Genomic DNA, 10,167 nt, shown 5'->3' on the forward strand with positions numbered 1-10,167 from the left:
CAAATTGCAAGTTTTTACTCCTTTTAACAATCCTTGATCTGATAAAATCTTTAAGGATTTTCCTCCAGCATGTCCCAAGCGCATGTGACATAGCTTGGTTGCTTCTGCCTCATTGTCATCACTGGATGTCACTGTTGTTGTCCCAATAACTATACTACCGTGATAGTGATACATGTTATTATTTCGTCGGATTTCCTTCATTACCACTAGTGCACCAGATCATATTCTCATTACCCCATTTTCTGCAACGACTTTGAGCCCCTTTGACTCTAGGGCTCCTACAGAAATGAGATTTTTCTTCAATTCCGGTACGTATCGAACATCTGTTAATGTTCTGATCAATCCATCATGGTTCCTTAATCGGATTGAACCAATACCATATGCGGTAAGAGGATTGTTATTTGCTGTGTGAATAACTCCACATTCTCCTTCTTGAAAATCAACGAACCAGTCCTTGTTGGGACACATATGATAGCTACAAGCTGAATCCATCAGCCATATGTCAGATGGTTTGAATGGCTCAGTTGTAACTAGCGTGAAATCAGAGTCGTCACAATCAGCTATATTTGAATCCATGACAGTCTTTCCATTGTTAGGTTTGGCCTTGTTTTTCAACTTTGGACAGTCTTTCTTCCAATGCCCCTTTTCTCGGCAAAAGGCACATTCATCTTTGCTGCGTCTGGACCTTGACTTGAATCTTCCTTTCTTCGTTCTCATATGATTTTGAGAACGACCTCTCACGACCAGTGCTTCTCCTTCTCCACTCTTTTATTTTTCTCTCTTTCTTTGTTCATAGTTGTACAAGGCAGAACAAACTTCTTTGAGAGATACTTCATCATTCCCATGAAGTAGAGTAGTTTCGAGGTGCTCGTACTCATCGAGAAGTGAACTTAATAACATTAAGGCCATATCTCCATCACTAAAAGTCACGTCCATATTTTGCAAATCTGTCGCCAACTTATTAAAGCTGGTGATATGATCATTCATTGTAGTACCAGGAACATATGTGAAGCGTAACAATCTTTTTTTCATGTAAAGTTTATTTTGACTGTTTTTCTTCAAGAATTTATCTTCCAACGCATTTCACAATTTACTTACAGAAGTTTCTTTTGTGTATGGATACTTTTGTTCTCTTGCGAGGTAAGATCGAATGGTACCACAAGCAACGCGGTTGATAATCTTCCAATCTCCTTCTCCGATATTGTCTAATTTATTTTCTTCTGTGGCAATATCTAGCCCTTGTTGAAAAAGGACATCAAGAACCTCAGCTTGCCACATCCCGAAATGTCCTGACCCATCAAAAATTTCAACTGCAAATTTCACATTTGACATAATTCTTGTCATAAGCGAAGATGCCAACGACGTATTACTGACACCCGATGTGGACTCTTCATTTTTATTATCTCCCATTTTGCTATAGATACTATTTATTTGCTGACAGTACAGAACACCAAAGTAATTCTTTTCTGATGTGGAAGTTCAGACTAAGCTACAACCACAGAGCATACTAAGATAGAACCTTGGCTCTGATACCAATTATTGCGGAAGTCGAATATATAGAGAGTGATTAAATCACAACTACTATATCTAAAGGTAGCTAATAAATAGTAAATGAGACAATAATAAAATGAACACCAGAAATTAACGAGGTTCGGCAAAATTTGATTTTTGCCTAGTCCTCGGACACAATCAACTCAAATTTATTTCACTCCAAAAATACAAGTGAAATACTACAAGAGAGAAAGAAGATTCAAATGCCTTAGGAGATAAGAAGGCAAGTGAGATATATATACAAATGAACAAAACTCTTGCTATTTATAGAAGAGAAATGACATTAATAATGTCATGCATGACATCATATTAAGTGTGAACATGCAATGTAAATGCATGAAAAAATGCATCTACCAATTTCTTCCTAAAAGGAGGCTTCAAATGTTCACACTAGTTCACATTAATCTTGTCAAAATTCAACAAAAAAAACAAAAACTAATAAGGAAAATCCAGCAAAGAAGTAGAAATAAAAGAGGATGTTTTGTTGCCTTGAATTGAGGCTTGTGTTTATCTCTCGTGCAGGGGGGAGCAAATCCATCTCTTTTGCCTTTAGGCTCAATTCTTGTGCGTGCGAGTCTAACCCCTTTTACGAGCTCCTTATTAGCAGCCCACTAGAGGATGACTTAATAAAGTAGAGGAAAAAGTTGTCTTTAATGAATGAGCGACTCTTCCCTTTTGAGATACTATTCACATTCTTTCTAGCACTCCCCACTGGAGAAGTTTATAATATATGTTTGGTTTAATTAGACATAGAGCTATGGCATGGTATGTTTCTTTACTCAACATTAACCTAGGAACTTCTGTTTTACTTCTTTTGAGATGCTCTCAACTCGAGTGTTTCATGTCGAAAAGTTTGTGGCAGTAAATCACTAGGCTTTGTCACTCCCTTGCTTTGGCTGGAAGTTCATAACTGCAATAAGGCTAGTAACTTCAGCAGTTTTCCTCCTTTCTTGAGGGCAATTCAGATCTCAATTTTTGATAATCCCACCCACAGTAGAATTAGAAGCGAGATCTTACTATATCAAAATTTGCAAAACCAGCTGCCCATTACTATGGTGATGCAATCGCCGCCATAGGGCACTGTTGAGGCAGTACATTTATCTTCAAAAATCGCGATCATGGGCCTAAGGGCTGCAATCGCGGCCTTCTTCTTGGTATGCAAAACATTCATAGGCCACGTAGAAGTGCGTGCTTCAGGACAGCAGCTATAGATAGCTGCACTTTGCGAATTTCTCGTATCTTTATCAGAATCTGCCAAATCGAATACTTTGACTGTTTGACAGATCCAAAGTATAGGCACTTTACTGCCAAAGCGGCCAGGCTGATGGTTTAATACCTTTATTTTCCCACCTAAACATATGTCGTTGCAATTAGTTGAATATTGAGCATATGACATTTCTCTTTTACTTCAGTGTTCCTCTGGTGAAAGCAATCGTTTGGATTTAAGCTGTAGAATATGCAATATTGGACATCTTCCTGAACTATATTTGACTATATTTCTCAACTAACAGGTGACTACAGGGCTTCGCATCTTTTAAGAGCTTCTCAATGTTGAAGTACTGGTAAGAGTTACTCGGTAACTATGCTGGTGAGAGATAGCAGGTATTCCGTGGAATTAATCGAGGTGCGCACAAGATGTCCAAACATTGCCTAGTTGGAACAAGAGCAACCTGAAACCATCAATTAGGTGAATGCTTTTTTTTCTATGATTATACTATTATGATAACTATGTTATAGTCCATGTTGATCGCTAACGATGTTAAATTTCATATTTTGGTTATATAGGTGATCTCTGTTGAAGAGTTTTTAGTTTAGCTTTAAGTGTTGGAGATGATTCAAATGTTTTATGAAAGCTTAAGATTTATTTGTCTTTACAGAGTTACCTGGTATTTGTTACTGCTGGGAGGTCCCGTGAAATTAATTGAGATGCGTGCAACCTAGTTCAGAAACCATTATTATAAAAAATAAAAAATAATAAAAAGAAGATCTATTTGCCTTTACTACTTTTGAAGATGTTGCTTATTTCTGTCTTGCGTTGTATATTCTCCCTTCGTATAATTTAGAGTAAATATTAGTAGCAAATGATACTATGTTTCATTATTCCTTCCATTTTATAACAATGATTTTCCACAAGACTTCCAATTTGATGAGAATTTTTGTTGTTCCATAAGCTAGATGGCACGTTCATTCAAAAATTAAAACCAAATATTCAAACGACAAAGGTGTATCATAAGTACGTCTACTTCTAAAATTGAATAAAAATACCCATTTGTCTAAAATAGATAATATATTGTAACGACTTGGCCGGACGTTTTGAGAGTATTAGCCCCGAACCCCTATTTATTGCTCCCTCTATCTCATTTTTGGGTTTCGTAACTTGCCGAGAGGATTTGGTTTTGGTTTCGGAGTGAAATGGGACACATAGTCCCTAAAATGGAAGCTTGAGTCGTAGGAATTGACCGTAGTTTAATTTGTATGAAGACGACTCCAGAATGGAGTTTTGACAGTTCCTATAGCTCCGTAGGGTGATTTTGGTTTTAGCAGCGTGTTCGGATGTTGAATTGGAGGTCCGTATGTCATTTTAGCGTCTATTGGCGGAAGTTCGAAAATTGGATATTTTTTGGGAAGTTTGATCGGAAGTGGACTTTTTGATATTGGGGTCAGATTCCGATTCCGGAAGTTGAAGTAGGTCCGTAATATCAATTGTGACTTGTGTGCAAAATTTGAGGTCAATCGGACTTGATTTGATAGGTTTTGACGTCGGGCGTGAAAGTTTGAAATTTTAAAGTTCATTAGGCTTGAATCGATGCACGATTCATGTTTTTAGCGTTGTTTGATGTGATCTAAAGGCTCGACTAAGTTCGTATGATGTTTTAGGACTGACTGGTATATTTGGTCGAGATCCAAGAGGCCTCGGGTGAGTTTCGGATGGTTAACAGCTCAAATTTGGACTTAGAACAAGTTGAAACTTGCTGCCTACTGATGCAATCGCACCTGCGGAACTTATCTCGCAGGTGCGAGCTCGCATAAGCGATCCTGGATTGCGCAGAAGAGAATTTGGGGCTGGCCTGGGACTAGGTCGCAGGTGCGTGAAGGTCTCCGCATTTGTGAGCCCACAGGTACGAGCTATTCTCCGCAGATGCGGAGTGAAGGGGGGCAACTGGATTCTGCAGAAGCGGTTTGGGCGACAGCAAATGCTAGGCCGCAGAAGCAGACCTCTTGTCCATAGAAGCGATAGAAGCCATAGAAGCGGGGAGGACCTCGCATCTGTGAGACCGCAGATGCGGTTAAGTTTCCGCAGAAGCGGAAGTATTGGCAGAACACTTAAATACAAGGGTTCACGATTTTTCTTCATTTTAAACATTTTGAGCTCGGGTCTTGGTGATTTTTGAGAGCATTGTCGAGGGATTTCTTGAGGTAAGTCTCTTGCACTCATTTTTTGATCAATAATATTGTTTCCCTATTGATTTTTTCACCTAGATTGTGTGTGTTTAAGGTGAAATTTTGAAGTTTGAAGTTAGAGATTTGGAGAGTTTAATTTGGGGATTGGAGTGGCGACTTGTTGTCGGATTTTGGTAATTTTGGTATGGGTGAACTCGATATCGAATGGGCGTTCGTATTTTATGACTTTTACCTAATTCCGAGATGTGGGCCCGAGACGTGGGCCCGAGTCGACGTTTTTGGGAGATTTTTCGATTCTTTGCTAAAGTCATAGATTTATGATTTAAATTAGTTTCTTGTAGTTATATTCATGTTATGTAATTGCTTTTGGCTAGATTCGGGCATTCTTACTGATTGATTGAGCGAAAATTTGAGGTAAGTGACTTGTCTAACCTTGTGTGGGATAAATTTCCCTAGAATTTGGTACTGTTGTAACAATTGTGATATGTGAGCGTCGTGTACGCGAGGTAACGAGTGCGTACACAGGCTAATTTATGGAAATTTCGGTTCTTGCTGAGTAGATTTATTTTAAATTCCTTAGCTGAGTTGCCTTAGCATGTGTAGCTGTCATGTTTAGCCTAGTATTGCAAGTCTACGTGTCTTAACCTTTACTTGAAATTAGTGCAACATGCTTAGTTGAATTACCTGTTTCCTTGATTATTGTATTCGGTCTTTAATTGTAGGATTCCCTGCTTGCATATTTACTTTTAGGACTACGAGACGATACCTTTTGAGATCCTCATGCTTGTATATTTACTTTTGGAACTACGAGGCAATACCTCGAGATATCCCCATGCTTGCATATTTACTTTTGGGACTACGAGACGATTTATCGGGAAATCCCCCTGCTTGCATTTTTACTTTGGGGAATACGAGACGGTACCTGGGGAGATCCCCTTGTCAAGCATATTTACTTTTGGGACTACGAGGCGGTACTCGGGAGATCCCCTTGTTGTGTATTTACATTTGGGACTACGAGGCGGTACCTCGGGAGCGCCCCTGCTGTTTACCTCTATTTGTTGTGTTGTACCTTCCTGAAATTTTTTGTTGTTCATTTCTTAGTCATTTTATTATATTATAATATTTTCTGCCTCATTTTCTTTTATTCCAGTAGGACCCTGACCTGACCTCGTCACTACTCTACCGGAGTTAGGCTTGGCACTTACTTGGTATCGTTGTGGTGTACTCATACTACACTTCTGCACATCTTTTTATGTAGATCCAGGTTTTTCCTACCAAACCAGATAGCAGTGAGTTGGACCGCACGTGGAGACTTCAAGGTATATCTGCCAGCGTCCGCAGACCTTGGAGTCCCCCTTTATCTTTACTATGTTATTTTTTTTCCTTATTCTCTTTAGACTCTCATGTATAGAGACATTTAGTATTTGCTCTTAGAAGCTTGTGACTTATCTCTACTGGGTTTTGGGAGTTGTAATTATTAAAAAATCGCAGGTCTTGTTTATATTTCATATGTTGAGATTTGAGTTCAGTTTAGTATTCAGTTATTCCGCAAATTATTAGGCTTACCTAGTCTTAGAGACTAGCTTCCACCACGACATCTTACGGAGGGAAAACTGGGGTCGTGACAAGTTAGTATCAAAGCTCTAGGTTTATATGTGTTATGAGTCATAAGCAGGTTTAGTAGAGTCTCGCGGATCGGTACAGAGACGTCTGTACTTATCTTCGGAAGGCTATGGAACTGTTAGGAAGATCTTCACTTCTTTGATTCCTTATTGTGCAAGATTTTGACTTCGAATTCTAAATTTCTGTCTTTATATTCTCTCACAGATGGTGAAGATACGTACAGCTGGATCGGATGACGAGACACCCGCGCCCCGTGCTAGAGCCGTAAGAGGTCGGGGGCGGGGTAGAGGCCGAGGACGTCCACGTGGTGCAGCTAGAGCACTCTCACGAGATGCTACAAATGAGCCACCGGTAGCTCCAGTTGAAGGGCAGGCACCTGAGACGCCTATTACTGCACTAGTCCTCTAGGAGACTCTAGCCCAATTTCTGAGCATGTTCAACACCTTGGCTCAGGCAGGATTGATACCACTTGCTCCTGCCACATCTCAGGCCGGGGGAGGAGCTCATACTCCAGTCGCCGGTACTTCGGAGCAGCGGGTCCAGGTCGACCAGGTTCCAGAGATCATACTGATGCAGCGGGTAGCTCTAATTCAGCCCGAGGTTAGGGCGGCAGCTTCTGTGGTGGAGCAGCTCAGGATCGAGAGGTACAAGAAGAAACACCCTCCTACTTTCAGTGGATTGGCGTCAGAGGATGCCAAGAGTTTTCTTGAGGAGTGTCACCTTATCCTTTATACTATGGGTATTGCAGAGACTAGTGGGGTTTCTTTCACTACGTTTCAGCTTAGAGGAGCAGCCTATCAGTGGTGGCGCACATACGAGTTGGATAGTTCGGCTGAGGCAGCTTCACTCACTTGGACTCAGTTCTCAGATATGTTCTAGTATGCCTCATGTACGGGGTGCTTTCAGTGATCAGTCCAGTCGATCAGGCCCGAGCTTGTCGCAGCAGCCACGTCCTCCGAGAGCTTGTTTTATGTATGGTGACACTCGTCATGTGGTGAGGGATTTCCCCAAATTTAGGATGGGTACACCTCCACAGATTTCTTAGGCACCACGTGCTCCACCAGATCCTCAGGCTATGGTTACCGCATCAGCTACCACCCCACCTGCACAGCCAGCTAGAGGTGGAAGTCAGACAGGTAGAGGTCGCCCTAGAGGGGGAGGCCAAGCCAGATATTATGCCCTTTCTTCTAGGATGGAGGTAGTTGCATCAGATTCTGTTATCATAGGTATTGTTCCGGTCTGTCATAGAGATACATCAGTCTTTTTTGATTTAGGTTCCACTTATTCCTATGTGTTATCTTATTTAGCTTCGTATTTGGGTATATCCCGTGATTCTCTAAGTTCACTTGTCTATGTGTCTACACCCGTGGGTGATTCTATTATTGTTGACCGTGTTTATCGGTCGTGTTTGATTATTCTTAGTAGTGTTGAGACTAGAGCCAATTTATTATTGCTCAGTATGGTGGATTTCGATGTTATTTTGGGCATGGACTGGTTTTTTCCCTATCACGCTATCGTTGATTGTCATTCCAAGACTGTGACATTGGCTATGCCAAGTCTACCGCGGCTAGAGTTGAGAGGTACCTTAGATTATGTTCCTAGCAGGGTTGTCTCATTTCTTAAGGCTCGGCGAATGGTTGGGAAGGGGTGTGATGTGTATCTGGCCTATGTGAGATATGTTAGTGTTGATACTCCTACCGTCGAGTCAGTTCTGGTAGTGAGGGACTATTCAAATGTATTTTCGGCAGATCTTTTGGGCATGGCACCCGACAGGAATATTGACTTTGGCATTGATTTGTTACCGGGAACTCAACCCATTTCCATTCCACCTTATCGTATGACCCCAGCAGAGTTGAAAGAATTAAAGGAACAGTTGCAAGAGTTGCTCGATAAGGGATTTATTCGGCCCAATGTGTCGCCTTGGGGTGCTCCTGTCTTGTTTGTAAAGAAGAAAGATGGCTCTATGTGAATGTGTATTGATTATCGCCAGTTGAACAAGGTTACAGTGAAGAACAGGTATCCATTGCCATATATTGATAACCTATTTGATCAGCTTCAGGGTGTCAGAGTGTTCTCTAAGATTGACTTGCATTCAGGCTATCATCAGTTGAAAATTCGGGAGCCAGATATCCCGAAGACTACTTTTAGGACTCGGTATGTTCAGCCCTATCTTGACTCCTTCGTCATTATGTTTATTGACGACATTTTGGTATACTCCCGGAGTCGGGAGGATCATGAGCAGCACCTGAGGACCGTGCTTCAGACCTTGAAGGAGAAGAAGTTGTATGCAAAATTTTTGAAATGTGAATTCTGGCTAGATTCAGTGGTAGTTTTGGGTCATGTAGTGTCGAGTGAAGGGATCAAGGTGGACCCGAAGAAGATGGTAGCAGTGCAGAGTTGGACCAGACCATCCTCAGCTATGGAGATCTAGAGTTTTCTTGGCTTGGTGGGGTATTACCGTCGATTTGTAGAGGATTTTTCATCTATTGCAGCACATATGACCAGATTGACCCAGAAGGGTGCTCCGTTCAGGTGGACTGAGGATTGTGAGGAGAGCTTTCAAAAGCTCAAGACTGCTTTGACTACAACCCTAGTATTAGTGTTGACTACTGGATCATGGTCCTATAAGGTGTATTGTGATGCGTCGCGCATTGGTCTCGGCGCGATGTTGATGCAGGACGGTAGGGTGATCGCCTATGCATCTAGATAGTTGAAGGTGCATGAGAAGAATTATCAAGTCCACGACCTCGAGTTAGCAGCTATTGTTCATGCCTTGAAGATCTGGCAGCACTATTTGTACGGTGTCCCTTGTGAGGTTTTCACTGATCACTGGAGTCTACAACATATGTTTAAACAGAAGGATCTTAACTTGCGGCAGCGAAGATGGTTGGAGCTGCTTAAGGATTATGACATCACCATTCTCTATCATCCCGGGAAGGCCAATGTGGTGGTCGATGCCCTGAGCCGCAAGGCGGAGAATTTGGGCAATTTAGCATATCTACAAGTAGCAGAGAGGCCTTTAGCCTTAGATGTTCAGGCCTTGGCCAATCAGTTTGTCTGATTGAATATTTCAGAGCCAAGTCGAGTTTTGGCTTATGTGATTTCTCAGTCTTCTCTTTATGATCGTATCAGATAGCGTCAGTATGATGACCCTCATCTTCTTGTCCTTAAGGACACAGTTCAGCACGACGATGCCAAGGAAATCACTATTGGGCATGACGGTGTATTAAGGATGCAGGGCATGCTATGTAAGCCTAATGTAGATGGTTTGCGTGAGTTGATTCTCCAGGAGGATCATAGCTCACGGTACTCCATTCATCCAGGTGCCGCAAAGATATATCAGGATTTGAGGAAATACTATTGGTGGAGGCGAATGAAGAAGGACATAGCGGAATATGTAGCTTGTTGCTTAAATTGTCGGCAGGTGAAGTATGAGCATCAGAGACCAGGTGGATTGCTTCAGAAGTTAGAGATTCCAGAGTGGAAATGAGAGTGGATCATTATAGATTTCGTTGTTGGGCTCCCACAAACTCAGAGGAAGTTTGATGCAGTTTGGGTGATTGTGGATTAGATTGACCAAATCAGCTCATT

General features: G+C 41.6%; 1 long non-coding RNA gene across 1 annotated transcript; it reads left to right on the top strand.

Annotated features, from left to right (window-relative positions):
• Nucleotides 1-2,061: 2,061 nt before the first annotated feature.
• LOC107799136 (uncharacterized) lies at nt 2,062-8,192 on the top strand. Its single transcript, XR_001651074.2, has 3 exons — nt 2,062-2,316; nt 3,063-3,238; nt 6,781-8,192. It is a non-coding gene; the product is annotated as an uncharacterized LOC107799136 (long non-coding RNA).
• Nucleotides 8,193-10,167: the final 1,975 nt, after the last annotated feature.

The sequence above is a fragment of the Nicotiana tabacum genome, chromosome 24 (genome assembly GCF_000715075.1).
Source record: "Nicotiana tabacum cultivar K326 chromosome 24, ASM71507v2, whole genome shotgun sequence".
Classification (NCBI taxonomy): Eukaryota; Viridiplantae; Streptophyta; class Magnoliopsida; order Solanales; family Solanaceae; genus Nicotiana; species Nicotiana tabacum.